The sequence below is a fragment of the Taudactylus pleione genome, unplaced genomic scaffold (genome assembly GCF_031769625.1).
Source record: "Taudactylus pleione unplaced genomic scaffold, aTauple2 ptg000070l, whole genome shotgun sequence".
NCBI classification, from domain to species: domain Eukaryota; kingdom Metazoa; phylum Chordata; class Amphibia; order Anura; family Myobatrachidae; genus Taudactylus; species Taudactylus pleione.
In genome coordinates, this window is record NW_028284472.1 from 1,579,826 (window position 1) to 1,598,130 (window position 18,305).

Consider the following 18,305-nt stretch of genomic DNA (forward strand, 5'->3'; position numbering starts at 1 on the left):
TTGACTATTGCTGTAGATTACTTTTATTGGTTTGCTTGTTATCTGTGGCTCTTCTAGAGAGTTTACATATGGTAAAAAGCTGTATTTTGCAAAACATTGAGATGCCTGGGATTGAACCCGGGGCCTCCTACATGCAAAGCACTGAGCTACATCCCCTTAGAGCTGCTATTTTCTTATGCAAAAGTGATTGCAGCTTTACATTTCACTAGAGATTTACAACTTTTCAGTGTTATTAGGGACATCTTAGAGGATGGAAGTATAACCATTATACCATGCTTGACTTCAAGGACTTTATGGTTTTCATGGCTGATGAGAATGCAAGGAGATGCCCATTCCAAACATTGGAATGCTCTTAAAGTTCTCCATCAGAGACTGGTTTGTCATCAGAATACCCTACTTTTTCTAATGAATGGTGTGGATATTGATCAAGTTTTGCTAACTAGAGGGCTTTCTTACATTCTGTTTGGTCATCAGTGTCAGAACTTAGTAGAAGGGCACAAAGGATGCATGCTATGACTGCCTCTTGGGCATTGCTAACTAATGCTTCACCAGACAATCTATCTAGAGTTGATATGTTGTCATCATTCCATGCTTTGAAATTTCATTAAGTGCTTGCCCTCCAAGCCCTTGTCCATCCTCTTTCTGTTCACAAAGTGTTTGAACTTGTCTCTAAATCTTAATCAATTAGTTTTACTATATTATTTGTCTCACTCTTTTATTAAACTTTGCTCAGGTAGTCGCCTTCAGTTCCCACTGAAAATAAAAAAAACTATTCCCTACTTTCCATATGTTTTCCCTCAGTGTAGGAGAATGGCAATAGGCATTCAATGGGAACTTTACTTTGAAAAATGCTATGAAGAAGATGTTGAAAATAATCATATTTGATTGATTTTTTATGATTTGTATTCAACTTTGACTATTGCTGTAGATTACTTTTATTGGTTTGCTTGTTATCTGTGGCTCTTCTAGAGAGTTTACATATGGTAAAAAGCTGTATTTTGCAAAACATTGAGATGCCTGGGATTGAACCCGGGGCCTCCTACATGCAAAGCACTGAGCTACATCCCCTTAGAGCTGCTATTTTCTTATGCAAAAGTGATTGCAGCTTTACATTTCACTAGAGATTTACAACTTTTCAGTGTTATTAGGGACATCTTAGAGGATGGAAGTATAACCATTATACCATGCTTGACTTCAAGGACTTTATGGTTTTCATGGCTGATGAGAATGCAAGGAGATGCCCATTCCAAACATTGGAATGCTCTTAAAGTTCTCCATCAGAGACTGGTTTGTCATCAGAATACCCTACTTTTTCTAATGAATGGTGTGGATATTGATCAAGTTTTGCTAACTAGAGGGCTTTCTTACATTCTGTTTGGTCATCAGTGTCAGAACTTAGTAGAAGGGCACAAAGGATGCATGCTATGACTGCCTCTTGGGCATTGCTAACTAATGCTTCACCAGACAATCTATCTAGAGTTGATATGTTGTCATCATTCCATGCTTTGAAATTTCATTAAGTGCTTGCCCTCCAAGCCCATGTCCATCCTCTTTTTGTTCACAAAGTGTTTGAACTTGTCTTTCAATCTTAATCAATTAGTTTTACTATATTATTTGTCTCGCTCTTTTATTAAACTTTGCTCAGGTAGTAGCCTTCAGTTCCCACTGAAAATAAATAATCTATTTCCTACTTACCATATGTTTTCCCTCAGTGTAGGAGAATGGCTATAGGCATTCAATGGGAACTTTACTTTGAAAAATGGTATGAAGACGATGTTGAATATAATCATATTTGATTGATTTTTTATGATTTGTATTCAACTTTGACTGTTGCTGTAGAGTAGTTTTATTGGATTGCTTGTTATCTGTGGCTCTTCTAGAGAGTTTACATATGGTAAAAAGCTGCATTTTGCAAAACATGGAGATGCCAGAGATTGAACCCGGGGCCTCATACATGCAAAGCATGCGCTCTACCACTGAGCTACATCCACTATGAGCAGCTATATTTTTATACAAAAGTGATTGCAGCTTTACTTTTCACTAGAAATTTACTACTTTTCAGTGTTATTAGAGACATCTTAGAGGATGGAAGTATAACCATTATACCATGCTTGACTTCAAGGACTTTATGGTTTTCATGGCTGATGAGAATGCAAGGAGATGCCCATTCCAAACATTGGAATGCTCTTAAAGTTCTCCAACAGAGACTGGTTTATCATCAGAATCCCCTACTTTTACTAATGAATGGTGTAGATATTGATCAAGTTTTGCTAACTAGAGGGCATTCTTACATTCTTTTGGTCATCAGTGTCAGAATTTAGTAGAAGGGCACAAAGGATGCATGCTATAACTGCCTCTTGGGCATTGCTAACTAATGCTTCACCAGACAATCTATCTAGAGTTGATATGTTGTCATCATTCCATGCTTTGAAATTTCATTAAGTGCTTGCCCTCCAAGCCCTTGTCCATCCTCTTTCTGTTCACAAAGTGTTTAAACTTGTCTCTCAATCTTAATCAATTAGTTTTACTATATTATTTGTCTCGCTCTTTTATTAAACTTTGCTCAGGTAGTCGCCTTCAGTTCCAACTGAAAATAAAAAAAACTATTCCCTACTTTCCATATGTTTTCCCTCAGTGTAGGAGAATGGCAATAGGCATTCAATGGGAACTTTACTTTGAAAAATGGTATGAAGAAGATGTTGAAAATAATCATATTTGATTGATTTTTTATGATTTGTATTCAACTTTGACTATTGCTGTAGATTACTTTTATTGGTTTGCTTGTTATCTGTGTCTCTTCTAGAGAGTTTACATATGGTAAAAAGCTGTATTTTGCAAAACATGGAGATGCCTGGGATTGAACCCAGGGCCTCCTACATGCAAAGCACTGAGCTACATCCCCTTAGAGCTGCTATTTTCTTATACAAAAGTGATTGCAGCTTTACATTTCACTAGAGATTTACTACTTTTCAGTGTTATTAGGGACATCTTAGAGGATGGAAATATAACCATTATACCATGCTTGACTTCAAGGACTTTATGGTTTTCATGGCTGATGAGAATGCAAGGAGATGCCCATTCCGAACATTGGAATGCTCTTAAAGTTCTCCATCAGAGACTGGTTTATCATCAGAATCCCCTACTTTTACTAATGAATGGTGTAGATATTGATCAAGTTTTGCTAACTAGAGGGCTTTCTTACATTCTGTTGGTCATCAGTGTCAGAATTTAGTAGAAGGGCACAAAGGATGCATGCTATGACTGCCTCTTGGGCATTGCTAACTAATGCTTCACCAGACAATCTATCTAGAGTTGATATGTTGTCATCATTCCATGCTTTGAAATTTCATTAAGTGCTTGCCCTCCAAGCCCTTGTCCATCCTCTTTTTGTTCACAAAGTGTTTAAACTTGTCTCTCAATCTTAATCAATTAGTTTTACTATATTATTTGTCTCGCTCTTTTATTAAACTTTGCTCAGGTAGTCGCCTTCAGTTCCCACTGAAAATAAAAAATCTATTTCCTACTTACCATATGTTTTCCCTCAGTGTAGGAGAATGGCAATAGGCATTCAATGGGAACTTTACTTTGAAAAATGGTATGAAGACGATGTTGAATATAATCATATTTGATTGATTTTTTATGATTTGTATTCAACTTTGACTGTTGCTGTAGAGTACTTTTATTGGATTGCTTGTTATCTGTGGCTCTTCTAGAGAGTTTACATATCGTAAAAAGCTGCATTTTGCAAAACATGGAGATGCCGGGGATTGAACACTGGGCCTCATACATGCAAAGCATTGGCTCTACCACTGAGCTACATCCCCTATGAGCTGCTATACTATTATACAAAAGTGATTGCTGCTTTACATTTCACTAGAGATTTACTACTTTTCAGTGTTATTAGGGACATCTTAGAGGATGTAAGTATAACCATTATACCATGCTTGACTTCAAGGAGTTTATGGTTTTCATGGCTGATGAGAATGCAAGGAGATGCCCATTCCAAACATTGGAATGCTCTTAAAGTTCTCCATCAGAGACTGGTTTATCATCAGAATCCCCTACTTTTACTAATGAATGGTGTAGATATTGATCAAGTTTTGCTAACTAGAGGGCATTCTTACATTCTGTTTGGTCATCAGTGTCAGAATTTAGTAGAAGGGCACAAAGGATGCATGCTATAACTGCCTCTTGGGCATTGCTAACTAATGCTTCACCAGACAATCTATCTAGAGTTGATATGTTGTCATCATTCCATGCTTTGAAATTTCATTAAGTGCTTGCCCTCCAAGCCCTTTTCCATCCTCTATCTGTTCACAAAGTGTTTGAACTTGTCTCTCAATCTTAATCAATTAGTTTTACTATATCATTTGTCTCACTCTTTTATTAAACTTTGCTTAGGTATTCGCCTTCAGTTCCCACTGAAAATAAAAAAAACTATTCCCTACTTTCCATATGTTTTCCCTCAGTGTAGGAGAATGGCAATAGGCATTCAATGGGAACTTTACTTTGAAAAATGGTATGAAGAAGATGTTGAAAATAATCATATTTGATTGATTTTTTATGATTTGTATTCAACTATGACTATTGCTGTAGATTACTTTTATTGGTTTGCTTGTTATCTGTGTCTCTTCTAGAGAGTTTACATATGGTAAAAAGCTGTATTTTGCAAAACATGGAGATGCCTGGGATTGAACCCGGGGCCTCCTACATGCAAAGCACTGAGCTACATCCCCTTAGAGCTGCTATTTTCTTATGCAAAAGTGATTGCAGCTTTACATTTCACTAGAGATTTACTACTTTTCAGTGTTATTAGGGACATCTTAGAGGATGGAAGTATAACCATTATACCATGCTTGACTTCAAGGACTTTATGGTTTTCATGGCTGATGAGAATGCAAGGAGATGCCCATTCCGAACATTGGAATGCTCTTAAAGTTCTCCATCAGAGACTGGTTTATCATCAGAATCCCCTACTTTTACTAATGAATGGTGTAGATATTGATCAAGTTTTGCTAACTAGAGGGCTTTCTTACATTTTGTTTGGTCATCAGTGTCAGAATTTAGTAGAAGGGCACAAAGGATGCATGCTATGACTGCCTCTTGGGCATTGCTAACTAATGCTTCACCAGACAATCTATCTAGAGTTGATATGTTGTCATCAATCCATGCTTTGAAATTTCATTAAGTGCTTGCCCTCCAAGCTCATGTCCATCCTCTTTTTGTTCACAAAGTGTTTGAATATGTCTCTCAATCTTATTCAATTAGTTTTACTATATTATTTGTCTCGCTCTTTTATTAATCTTTGCTCAGGTAGTCACCAACAGTTCCCACTGAAAATAAAAAATCTATTTCCTACTTACCATATGATTTCCCTCAGTGTAGGAGAATGGCAATAGGAATTCAATGGGAACTTTACTTTGAAAAATGGTATGAAGACGATGTTGAATATAATTATATTTGATTGATATTTTATGATTTGTATTCAACTTTGACAATTGCTGTAGAGTACTTTTATTGGATTGCTTGTTATCTGTGACTCTTCTACAGAGTTTACATATAGTAAAAAGCTGTATTTTGCAAAACATGGAGATGCCAGGGATTGAACCCAGGGCCTCATACATGCAAAGCATGCGCTTTACCACTGAGCTACATCAGCTATGAGCTGCTATATTTTTAATACAAAAGTGATTGCAGCTTTACATTTCACTAGAGATTTACTACTTTTCAGTGTTATTAGGGACATCTTAGAGGATGGAAGTATAACCATTATACCATGCTTGACTTCAAGGACTTTATGGTTTTCATGGCTGATGAGAATGCAAGGAGATGCCCATTCCGAACATTGGAATGCTCTTAAAGTTCTCCATCAGAGTCTGGTTTATCATCAGAATCCCCTACTTTTACTAATGAATGGTGTAGATATTGATCAAGTTTTGCTAACTAGAGGGCATTCTTACATTCTGTTGGTCATCAGTGTCAGAATTTAGTAGAAGGGCACAAAGGATGCATGCTATGACTGCTTCTTGGGCATTGCTAACTAATGCTTCACCAGACAATCTATCTAGAGTTGATATGTTGTCATCATTCCATGCTTTGAAATTTCATTAAGTGCTTGCCCTCCAAGCCCATGTCCATCCTCTTTTTGTTCACAAAGTGTTTGAACTTGTCTCTCAATCTTAATCAATTAGTTTTACTATATTATTTGTCTCGCTCTTTTATTAAACTTTGCTCAGGTAGTAGCCTTCAGTTCCCACTGAAAATAAATAATCTATTTCCTACTTACCATATGTTTTCCCTCAGTGTAGGAGAATGGCTATAGGCATTCAATGGGAACTTTACTTTGAAAAATGGTATAAAGACGATGTTGAATATAATCATATTTGATTGATTTTTTATGATTTGTATTCAACTTTGACTGTTGCTGTAGAGTACTTTTATTGGATTGCTTGTTATCTGTGGCTCTTCTAGAGAGTTTACATATGGTAAAAAGCTGCATTTTGCAAAACATGGAGATGCCAGAGATTGAACCCGGGGCCTCATACATGCAAAGCATGCGCTCTACCACTGAGCTACATCCCCTATGAGCAGCTATGTTTTTATACAAAAGTGATTGCAGCTTTACTTTTCACTAGAAATTTACTACTTTTCAGTGTTATTAGAGACATCTTAGAGGATGGAAGTATAACCATTATACCATGCTTGACTTCAAGGACTTTATGGTTTTCATGGCTGATGAGAATGCAAGGAGATGCCCATTCCAAACATTGGAATGCTCTTAAAGTTCTCCATCAGAGACTGGTTTATCATCAGAATCCCCTACTTTTACTAATGAATGGTGTAGATATTGATCAAGTTTTGCTAACTAGAGGGCATTCTTACATTCTGTTTGGTCATCAGTGTCAGAATTTAGTAGAAGGGCACAAAGGATGCATGCTATAACTGCCTCTTGGGCATTGCTAACTAATGCTTCACCAGACAATCTATCTAGAGTTGATATGTTGTCATCATTCCATGCTTTGAAATTTCATTAAGTGCTTGCCCTCCAAGCCCTTGTCCATCCTCTTTCTGTTCACAAAGTGTTTGAACTTGTCTCTCAATCTTAATCAATTAGTTTTACTATATCATTTGTCTCACTCTTTTATTAAACTTTGCTCAGGTATTCGCCTTCAGTTCCCACTGAAAATAAAAAAAACTATTCCCTACTTTCCATATGTTTTCCCTCAGTGTAGGAGAATGGCAATAGGCATTCAAAGGGAACTTTACTTTGAAAAATGGTATGAAGAAAATGTTGAAAATAATCATATTTGATTGATTTTTTATGATTTGTATTCAACTATGACTATTGCTGTAGATTACTTTTATTGGTTTGCTTGTTATCTGTGTCTCTTCTAGAGAGTTTACATATGGTAAAAAGCTGTATTTTGCAAAACATGGAGATGCCTGGGATTGAACCCGGGGCCTCCTACATGCAAAGCACTGAGCTACATCCCCTTAGAGCTGCTATTTTCTTATGCAAAAGTGAATGCAGCTTTACATTTCACTAGAGATTTACTACTTTTCAGTGTTATTAGGGACATCTTAGAGGATGGAAGTATAACCATTATACCATGCTTGACTTCAAGGACTTTATGGTTTTCATGGCTGATGAGAATGCAAGGAGATGCCCATTCCGAACATTGGAATGCTCTTAAAGTTCTCCATCATAGACTGGTTTATCATCAGAATCCCCTACTTTTACTAATGAATGGTGTAGATATTGATCAAGTTTTGCTAACTAGAGGGCTTTCTTACATTCTGTTTGGTCATCAGTGTCAGAATTTAGTAGAAGGGCACAAAGGATGCATGCTATGACTGCCTCTTGGGCATTGCTAACTAATGCTTCACCAGACAATCTATCTAGAGTTGATATGTTGTCATCAATCCATGCTTTGAAATTTCATTAAGAGCTTGCCCTCCAAGCCCATGTCCATCCTCTTTTTGTTCACAAAGTGTTTGAATATGTCTCTCAATCTTATTCAATTAGTTTTACTATATTATTTGTCTCGCTCTTTTATTAAACTTTGCTCAGGTAGTCACCAACAGTTCCCACTGAAAATAAAAAATCTATTTCCTACTTACCATATGATTTCCCTCAGTGTAGGAGAATGACAATAGGCATTCAATGGGAACTTTACTTTGAAAAATGGTATGAAGACGATGTTGAATATAATTATATTTGATTGATATTTTATGATTTGTATTCAACTTTGACAATTGCTGTAGAGTACTTTTATTGGATTGCTTGTTATCTGTGACTCTTCTACAGAGTTTACATATGGTAAAAAGCTGTATTTTGCAAAACATGGAGATGCCGGGGATTGAACCCAGGGCCTTATCCATGCAAAGCATGCGCTCTACCACTGAGCTACATCCGCTATGAGCTGCTATAATTTTAATACAAAAGTGATTGCAGCTTTACATTTCACTAGAGATTTACTACTTTTCAGTGTTATTAGGGACATCTTAGAGGATGGAAGTATAACCATTATACCATGCTTGCCTTCAAGGACTTTATGGTTTTCATGGCTGATGAGAATGCAAGGAGATGCCCATTCCAAACATTGGAATGCTCTTAAAGTTCTCCATCAGAGACTGGTTTATCATCAGAATCCCCTACTTTTACTAATTAATGGTATAGATATTGATCAAGTTTTGCTAACTAGAGGGCATTCTTACATTCTGTTTGGTCATCAGTGTCAGAATTTAGTTGAAGGGCACAAAGGATGCATGCTATGACTGCCTCTTGGGCATTGCTAACTAATGCTTCACCAGACAATCTATCTAGAGTTGATATGCTGTCATCATTCCATGCTTTGAAATTTCATTAAGTGCTTGCCCTCCAAGCCCTTGTCCATCCTCTTTCTGTTGACAAAGTGTTTGAACTTGTCTCTCAATCTTAATCAATTAGTTTTACTATATCATTTGTCTCACTCTTTTATTAAACTTTGCTCATGTATTCGCCTTCAGTTCCCACTGAAAATAAAAAAAACTATTCCCTACTTTCCATATGTTTTCCCTCAGTGTAGGAGAATGGCAATAGGCATTCAATGGGAACTTTACTTTGAAAAATGGTATGAAGAAGATGTTGAAAATAATCATATTTGATTGATTTTTTATGATTTGTATTCAACTTTGACTATTGCTGTAGATTACTTTTATTGGTTTGCTTGTTATCTGTGTCTCTTCTAGAGAGTTTACATATGGTAAAAAGCTGTATTTTGCAAAACATGGAGATGCCAGGGATTGAACCCAGGGCCTCATACATGCAAAGCATGCACTCTACCACTGAGCTACATCCGCTATGAGCTGCTATATTTTTAATACAAAAGTGATTGCAGCTTTACATTTCACTAGAGATTTACTACTTTTCAGTGTTATTAGGGACATCTTAGAGGATGGAAGTATAACCATTATACCATGCTTGACTTCAAGGACTTTATGGTTTTCATGGCTGATGAGAATGCAAGGAGATGCCCATTCCGAACATTGGAATGCTCTTAAAGTTCTCCATCAGAGTCTGGTTTATCATCAGAATCCCCTACTTTTACTAATGAATGGTGTAGATATTGATCAAGTTTTGCTAACTAGAGGGCATTCTTACATTCTGTTTGGTCATCAGTGTCAGAATTTAGTAGAAGGGCACAAAGGATGCATGCTATGACTGCTTCTTGGGCATTGCTAACTAATGCTTCACCAGACAATCTATCTAGAGTTGATATGTTGTCATCATTCCATGCTTTGAAATTTCATTAAGTGCTTGCCCTCCAAGCCCATGTCCATCCTCTTTTTGTTCACAAAGTGTTTGAACTTGTCTCTCAATCTTAATCAATTAGTTTTACTATATTATTTGTCTCGCTCTTTTATTAAACTTTGCTCAGGTAGTAGCCTTCAGTTCCCACTGAAAATAAATAATCTATTTCCTACTTACCATATGTTTTCCCTCAGTGTAGGAGAATGGCTATAGGCATTCAATGGGAACTTTACTTTGAAAAATGGTATAAAGACGATGTTGAATATAATCATATTTGATTGATTTATATGATTTGTATTCAACTTTGACTGTTGCTGTAGAGTACTTTTATTGGATTGCTTGTTATCTGTGGCTCTTCTAGAGAGTTTACATATGGTAAAAAGCTGCATTTTGCAAAACATGGAGATGCCAGAGATTGAACCCGGGGCCTCATACATGCAAAGCATGCGCTCTACCACTGAGCTACATCCCCTATGAGCAGCTATATTTTTATACAAAAGTGATTGCAGCTTTACTTTTCACTAGAAATTTACTACTTTTCAGTGTTATTAGAGACATCTTAGAGGATGGAAGTATAACCATTATACCATGCTTGACTTCAAGGACTTTATGGTTTTCATGGCTGATGAGAATGCAAGGAGATGCCCATTCCAAACATTGGAATGCTCTTAAAGTTCTCCATCAGAGACTGGTTTATCATCAGAATCCCCTACTTTTACTAATGAATGGTGTAGATATTGATCAAGTTTTGCTAACTAGAGGGCATTCTTACATTCTGTTTGGTCATCAGTGTCAGAATTTAGTAGAATGGCACAAAGGATGCATGCTATAACTGCCTCTTGGGCATTGCTAACTAATGCTTCACCAGACAATCTATCTAGAGTTGATATGTTGTCATCATTCCATGCTTTGAAATTTCATTAAGTGCTTGCCCTCCAAGCCCTTGTCCATCCTCTTTCTGTTCACAAAGTGTTTGAATTTGTCTCTCAATCTTAATCAATTAGTTTTACTATATCATTTGTCTCACTCTTTTATTAAACTTTGCTCAGGTATTCGCCTTCAGTTCCCACTGAAAATAAAAAAAACTATTCCCTACTTTCCATATGTTTTCCCTCAGTGTAGGAGAATGGCAATAGGCATTCAAAGGGAACTTTACTTTGAAAAATGGTATGAAGAAAATGTTGAAAATAATCATATTTGATTGATTTTTTATGATTTGTATTCAACTATGACTATTGCTGTAGATTACTTTTATTGCTTTGCTTGTTATCTGTGTCTCTTCTAGAGAGTTTACATATGGTAAAAAGCTGTATTTTGCAAAACATGGAGATGCCTGGGATTGAACCCGGGGCCTCCTACATGCAAAGCACTGAGCTACATCCCCTTAGAGCTGCTATTTTCTTATGCAAAAGTGATTGCAGCTTTACATTTCACTAGAGATTTACTACTTTTCAGTGTTATTAGGGACATCTTAGAGGATGGAAGTATAACCATTATACCATGCTTGACTTCAAGGACTTTATGGTTTTCATTGCTGATGAGAATGCAAGTAGATGCCCATTCCGAACATTGGAATGCTCTTAAAGTTCTCCATCAGAGAATGGTTTATCATCAGAATCCCCTACTTTTACTAATGAATGGTGTGGATATTGATCAAGTTTTGCTAACTAGAGGGCTTTCTTACATTCTGTTTGGTCATCAGTGTCAGAACTTAGTAGAAGTGCACAAAGGATGCATGCTATTACTGCCTCTTGGGCTAGCTAGCTAATGCTTCACCAGACAATCTAGCTACAGTTGATATGTTGTCATCAATCCATGCTTTGAAATTTCATTAAGTGCTTGCCCTCCAAGCCCATGTCCATCCTCTTTTTGTTCACAAAGTGTTTGAATATGTCTCTCAATCTTAATCAATTAGTTTTACTATATTATTTGTCTCGCTCTTTTATTAAACTTTGCTCAGGTAGTCGCCTTCAGTTCCCACAGAAAATAAAAAAAAAATATTTCCTACTTTCCATATGTTTTCCCTCAGTGTAGGAGAATGGCAATAGGCATTCAATGGGAACTTTACTTTGAAAAATGGTATGAAGAAGATGTTGAAAATAATCATATTTGATTGATTTTTTATGATTTGTATTCAACTTTGACTATTGCTGTAGATTACTTTTATTGGTTTGCTTGTTATCTGTGGCTCTTCTAGAGAGTTTACATATGGTAAAAAGCTGTATTTTGCAAAACATGGAGATGCCTGGGATTGAACCCGGGGCCTCCTACATGCAAAGCACTGAGCTACATCCCCTTAGAGCTGCTATTTTCTTATGCAAAAGTGATTGCAGCTTTACATTTCACTAGAGATTTGCTACTTTTCAGTGTTATTAGGGACATCTTAGAGGATGGAAGTATAACCATTATACCATGCTTGACTTCAAGGACTTTATGGTTTTCATTGCTGATGAGAATGCAAGGAGATGCCCATTCCGAACATTGGAATGCTCTTAAAGTTCTCCATCAGAGACTGGTTTATCATCAGAATCCCCTACTTTTACTAATGAATGGTGTAGATATTGATCAAGTTTTGCTAAATAGAGGGCTTTCTTACATTCTGTTGGTCATCAGTGTCAGAATTTAGTAGAAGGGCACAAAGGATGCATGCTATGACTGCCTCTTGGGCATTGCTAACTAATGCTTCACCAGACAATCTATCTAGAGTTGATATGTTGTCATCATTCCATGCTTTGAAATTTCATTAAGTGCTTGCCCTCCAAGCCCTTGTCCATCCTCTTTTTGTTCACAAAGTGTTTAAACTTGTCTCTCAATCTTAATCAATTAGTTTTACTATATTATTTGTCTCGCTCTTTTATTAAACTTTGCTCAGGTAGTCGCCTTCAGTTCCTACTGAAAATAAATAATCTATTTCCTACTTACCATATGTTTTCCCTCAGTGTAGGAGAATGGCTATAGGCATTCAATGGGAACTTTACTTTGAAAAATGGTATGAAGACGATGTTGAATATAATCATATTTGATTGATTTTTTATGATTTGTATTCAACTTTGACTGTTGCTGTCGAGTACTTTTATTGGATTGTTTGTTATCTGTGGCTCTTCTAGAGAGTTTACATATGGTAAAAAGCTGCATTTTGCAAAACATGGAGATGCCGGGGATTGAACCCGGGGCCTCATACATGCAAAGCATGCGCTCTACCACTGAGCTACATCCCCTATGAGCTGCTATATTTTTATACAAAAGTGATTGCAGCTTTACATTTCACTAGAGATTTACTACTTTTCAGTGTTATTAGAGACATCTTAGAGGATGGAAGTATAACCATTATACCATGCTTGACTTCAAGGACTTTATGGTTTTCATGGCTGATGAGAATGCAAGGAGATGCCCATTCCAAACATTGGAATGCTCTTAAAGTTCTCCATCAGAGACTGGTTTATCATCAGAATCCCCTACGTTTACTAAGGAATGGTGTAGATATTGATCAAGTTTTGCTATCTAGAGGGCATTCTTACATTCTGTTTGGTCATCAGTGTCAGAATTTAGTAGAAGGGCACAAAGGATGCATGCTATGATTGCCTCTTGGGCATTGCTAACTAATGCTTCACCAGACAATCTATCTAGAGTTGATATGTTGTCATCATTCCATGCTTTGAAATTTCATTAAGTGCTTGCCCTCCAAGCCCTTGTCCATCCTCTTTCTGTTCACAAAGTGTTTGAACTTGTCTCTCAATCTTAATCAATTAGTTTTACAATATCATTTGTCTCACTCTTTTATTAAACTTTGCTCAGGTAGTCGCCTTCATTTCCCACTGAAAATAAAAAAAACTATTCCCTACTTTCCATATGTTTTCCCTCAGTGTAGGAGAATGGCAATAGGCATTCAATGGGAACTTTACTTTGAAAAATGGTATGAAGACGATGTTGAATATAATCATATTTGATTGATATTTTATGATTTGTATTCAACTTTGATAATTGCTGTAGAGTACTTTTATTGGATTGCTTTTTATCTGTGACTCTTCTACAGAGTTTACATATGGTAAAAAGCTGTATTTTGCAAAACATGGAGATGCCGGGGATTGAACCCAGGGCCTCATACATGCAAAGCATGTGCTCTACCACTGAGCTACATCCCCTATGAGATGCTATATTTTTATGCACAAGTGATTGCAGCTTTACTTTTCACTAGTGATTTACTACTTTTCAGTGTTATTAGGGACATCTTAGAGGATGGAAGTATAACCATTATACCATGCTTGACTTCAAGGACTTTATGGTTTTCATTGCTGATGAGAATGCAAGTAGATGCCCATTCCGAACATTGGAATGCTCTTAAAGTTCTCCATCAGAGAATGGTTTATCATCAGAATCCCCTACTTTTACTAATGAATGGTGTGGATATTGATCAAGTTTTGCTAACTAGAGGGCTTTCTTACATTCTGTTTGGTCATCAGTGTCAGAACTTAGTAGAAGTGCACAAAGGATGCATGCTATTACTGCCTCTTGGGCTAGCTAGCTAATGCTTCACCAGACAATCTATCTAGAGTTGAAATGTTGTCATCAATCCATGCTTTGAAATTTCATTAAGTGCTTGCCCTCCAAGCCCATGTCCATCCTCTTTTTGTTCACAAAGTGTTTGAATATGTCTCTCAATCTTAATCAATTAGTTTTACTATATTATTTGTCTCGCTCTTTTATTAAACTTTGCTCAGGTAGTCGCCTTCAGTTCCCACAGAAAATAAAAAAAAAATATTTCCTACTTTCCATATGTTTTCCCTCAGTGTAGGAGAATGGCAATAGGCATTCAATGGGAACTTTACTTTGAAAAATGGTATGAAGAAGATGTTGAAAATAATCATATTTGATTGATTTTTTATGATTTGTATTCAACTTTGACTATTGCTGTAGATTACTTTTATTGGTTTGCTTGTTATCTGTGGCTCTTCTAGAGAGTTTACATATGGTAAAAAGCTGTATTTTGCAAAACATGGAGATGCCTGGGATTGAACCCGGGGCCTCCTACATGCAAAGCACTGAGCTACATCCCCTTAGAGCTGCTATTTTCTTATGCAAAAGTGATTGCAGCTTTACATTTCACTAGAGATTTACTACTTTTCAGTGTTATTAGGGACATCTTAGAGGATGGAAGTATAACCATTATACCATGCTTGACTTCAAGGACTTTATGGTTTTCATTGCTGATGAGAATGCAAGGAGATGCCCATTCCGAACATTGGAATGCTCTTAAAGTTCTCCATCAGAGACTGGTTTATCATCAGAATCCCCTACTTTTACTAATGAATGGTGTAGATATTGATCAAGTTTTGCTAAATAGAGGGCTTTCTTACATTCTGTTGGTCATCAGTGTCAGAATTTAGTAGAAGGGCACAAAGGATGCATGCTATGACTGCCTCTTGGGCATTGCTAACTAATGCTTCACCAGACAATCTATCTAGAGTTGATATGTTGTCATCATTCCATGCTTTGAAATTTCATTAAGTGCTTGCCCTCCAAGCCCTTGTCCATCCTCTTTTTGTTCACAAAGTGTTTAAACTTGTCTCTCAATCTTAATCAATTAGTTTTACTATATTATTTGTCTCGCTCTTTTATTAAACTTTGCTCAGGTAGTCGCCTTCAGTTCCTACTGAAAATAAATAATCTATTTCCTACTTACCATATGTTTTCCCTCAGTGTAGGAGAATGGCTATAGGCATTCAATGGGAACTTTACTTTGAAAAATGGTATGAAGACGATGTTGAATATAATCATATTTGATTGATTTTTTATGATTTGTATTCAACTTTGACTGTTGCTGTCGAGTACTTTTATTGGATTGTTTGTTATCTGTGGCTCTTCTAGAGAGTTTACATATGGTAAAAAGCTGCATTTTGCAAAACATGGAGATGCCGGGGATTGAACCCGGGGCCTCATACACGCAAAGCATGCGCTCTACCACTGAGCTACATCCCCTATGAGCTGCTATATTTTTATACAAAAGTGATTGCAGCTTTACATTTCACTAGAGATTTACTACTTTTCAGTGTTATTAGAGACATCTTAGAGGATGGAAGTATAACCATTATACCATGCTTGACTTCAAGGACTTTATGGTTTTCATGGCTGATGAGAATGCAAGGAGATGCCCATTCCAAACATTGGAATGCTCTTAAAGTTCTCCATCAGAGACTGGTTTATCATCAGAATCCCCTACGTTTACTAAGGAATGGTGTAGATATTGATCAAGTTTTGCTATCTAGAGGGCATTCTTACATTCTGTTTGGTCATCAGTGTCAGAATTTAGTAGAAGGGCACAAAGGATGCATGCTATGATTGCCTCTTGGGCATTGCTAACTAATGCTTCACCAGACAATCTATCTAGAGTTGATATGTTGTCATCATTCCATGCTTTGAAATTTCATTAAGTGCTAGCCCTCCAAGCCCTTGTCCATCCTCTTTCTGTTCACAAAGTGTTTGAACTTGTCTCTCAATCTTAATCAATTAGTTTTACAATATCATTTGTCTCACTCTTTTATTAAACTTTGCTCAGGTAGTCGCCTTCATTTCCCACTGAAAATAAAAAAAACTATTCCCTACTTTCCATATGTTTTCCCTCAGTGTAGGAGAATGGCAATAGGCATTCAATGGGAACTTTACTTTGAAAAATGGTATGAAGACGATGTTGAATATAATCATATTTGATTGATATTTTATGATTTGTATTCAACTTTGATAATTGCTGTAGAGTACTTTTATTGGATTGCTTTTTATCTGTGACTCTTCTACAGAGTTTACATATGGTAAAAAGCTGTATTTTGCAAAACATGGAGATGCCGGGGATTGAACCCAGGGCCTCATACATGCAAAGCATGTGCTCTACCACTGAGCTACATCCCCTATGAGATGCTATATTTTTATGCACAAGTGATTGCAGCTTTACTTTTCACTAGTGATTTACTACTTTTCAGTGTTATTAGGGACATCTTAGAGGATGGAAGTATAACCATTATACCATGCTTGACTTCAAGGACTTTATGGTTTTCATTGCTGATGAGAATGCAAGTAGATGCCCATTCCGAACATTGGAATGCTCTTAAAGTTCTCCATCAGAGAATGGTTTATCATCAGAATCCCCTACTTTTACTAATGAATGGTGTGGATATTGATCAAGTTTTGCTAACTAGAGGGCTTTCTTACATTCTGTTTGGTCATCAGTGTCAGAACTTAGTAGAAGTGCACAAAGGATGCATGCTATTACTGCCTCTTGGGCTAGCTAGCTAATGCTTCACCAGACAATCTATCTAGAGTTGAAATGTTGTCATCAATCCATGCTTTGAAATTTCATTAAGTGCTTGCCCTCCAAGCCCATGTCCATCCTCTTTTTGTTCACAAAGTGTTTGAATATGTCTCTCAATCTTAATCAATTAGTTTTACTATATTATTTGTCTCGCTCTTTTATTAAACTTTGCTCAGGTAGTCGCCTTCAGTTCCTACTGAAAATAAATAATCTATTTCCTACTTACCATATGTTTTCCCTCAGTGTAGGAGAATGGCTATAGGCATTCAATGGGAACTTTACTTTGAAAAATGGTATGAAGACGATGTTGAATATAATCATATTTGATTGATTTTTTATGATTTGTATTCAACTTTGACTGTTGCTGTCGAGTACTTTTATTGGATTGTTTGTTATCTGTGGCTCTTCTAGAGAGTTTACATATGGTAAAAAGCTGCATTTTGCAAAACATGGAGATGCCGGGGATTGAACCCGGGGCCTCATACATGCAAAGCATGCGCTCTACCACTGAGCTACATCCCCTATGAGCTGCTATATTTTTATACAAAAGTGATTGCAGCTTTACATTTCACTAGAGATTTACTACTTTTCAGTGTTATTAGAGACATCTTAGAGGATGGAAGTATAACCATTATACCATGCTTGACTTCAAGGACTTTATGGTTTTCATGGCTGATGAGAATGCAAGGAGATGCCCATTCCAAACATTGGAATGCTCTTAAAGTTCTCCATCAGAGACTGGTTTATCATCAGAATCCCCTACGTTTACTAATGAATGGTGTAGATATTGATCAAGTTTTGCTATCTAGAGGGCATTCTTACATTCTGTTTGGTCATCAGTGTCAGAATTTAGTAGAAGGGCACAAAGGATGCATGCTATGATTGCCTCTTGGGCATTGCTAACTAATGCTTCACCAGACAATCTATCTAGAGTTGATATGTTGTCATCATTCCATGCTTTGAAATTTCATTAAGTGCTTGCCCTCCAAGCCCTTGTCCATCCTCTTTCTGTTCACAAAGTGTTTGAACTTGTCTCTCAATCTTAATCAATTAGTTTTACAATATCATTTGTCTCACTCTTTTATTAAACTTTGCTCAGGTAGTCGCCTTCATTTCCCACTGAAAATAAAAAAAACTATTCCCTACTTTCCATATGTTTTCCCTCAGTGTAGGAGAATGGCAATAGGCATTCAATGGGAACTTTACTTTGAA

General features: G+C 36.7%; 10 non-coding genes across 10 annotated transcripts; all 10 read right to left on the bottom strand.

The window, feature by feature from the left end:
- Positions 1-1,919: 1,919 nt before the first annotated feature.
- Positions 1,920-1,991, bottom strand: TRNAA-UGC (transfer RNA alanine (anticodon UGC)). The gene has a single exon. It is a non-coding gene; the product is annotated as a tRNA-Ala (tRNA).
- Positions 1,992-6,510: 4,519 nt separating this feature from the next.
- Positions 6,511-6,582, bottom strand: TRNAA-UGC (transfer RNA alanine (anticodon UGC)). The gene has a single exon. It is a non-coding gene; the product is annotated as a tRNA-Ala (tRNA).
- Positions 6,583-8,345: 1,763 nt separating this feature from the next.
- On the bottom strand, positions 8,346-8,417 carry TRNAA-UGC (transfer RNA alanine (anticodon UGC)). Its single transcript has one exon. It is a non-coding gene; the product is annotated as a tRNA-Ala (tRNA).
- An 853-nt stretch (positions 8,418-9,270) lies between these two features.
- TRNAA-UGC (transfer RNA alanine (anticodon UGC)) lies at positions 9,271-9,342 on the bottom strand. The gene has a single exon. It is a non-coding gene; the product is annotated as a tRNA-Ala (tRNA).
- An 851-nt stretch (positions 9,343-10,193) lies between these two features.
- Positions 10,194-10,265, bottom strand: TRNAA-UGC (transfer RNA alanine (anticodon UGC)). Its single transcript has one exon. It is a non-coding gene; the product is annotated as a tRNA-Ala (tRNA).
- A 2,674-nt stretch (positions 10,266-12,939) lies between these two features.
- Positions 12,940-13,011, bottom strand: TRNAA-UGC (transfer RNA alanine (anticodon UGC)). Its single transcript has one exon. It is a non-coding gene; the product is annotated as a tRNA-Ala (tRNA).
- Positions 13,012-13,863: 852 nt separating this feature from the next.
- TRNAA-UGC (transfer RNA alanine (anticodon UGC)) lies at positions 13,864-13,935 on the bottom strand. The gene has a single exon. It is a non-coding gene; the product is annotated as a tRNA-Ala (tRNA).
- Positions 13,936-15,697: 1,762 nt separating this feature from the next.
- TRNAA-UGC (transfer RNA alanine (anticodon UGC)) lies at positions 15,698-15,769 on the bottom strand. Its single transcript has one exon. It is a non-coding gene; the product is annotated as a tRNA-Ala (tRNA).
- Positions 15,770-16,621: 852 nt separating this feature from the next.
- TRNAA-UGC (transfer RNA alanine (anticodon UGC)) lies at positions 16,622-16,693 on the bottom strand. The gene has a single exon. It is a non-coding gene; the product is annotated as a tRNA-Ala (tRNA).
- Positions 16,694-17,543: 850 nt separating this feature from the next.
- TRNAA-UGC (transfer RNA alanine (anticodon UGC)) lies at positions 17,544-17,615 on the bottom strand. Its single transcript has one exon. It is a non-coding gene; the product is annotated as a tRNA-Ala (tRNA).
- Between the last annotated feature and the right edge of the window lie 690 nt (positions 17,616-18,305).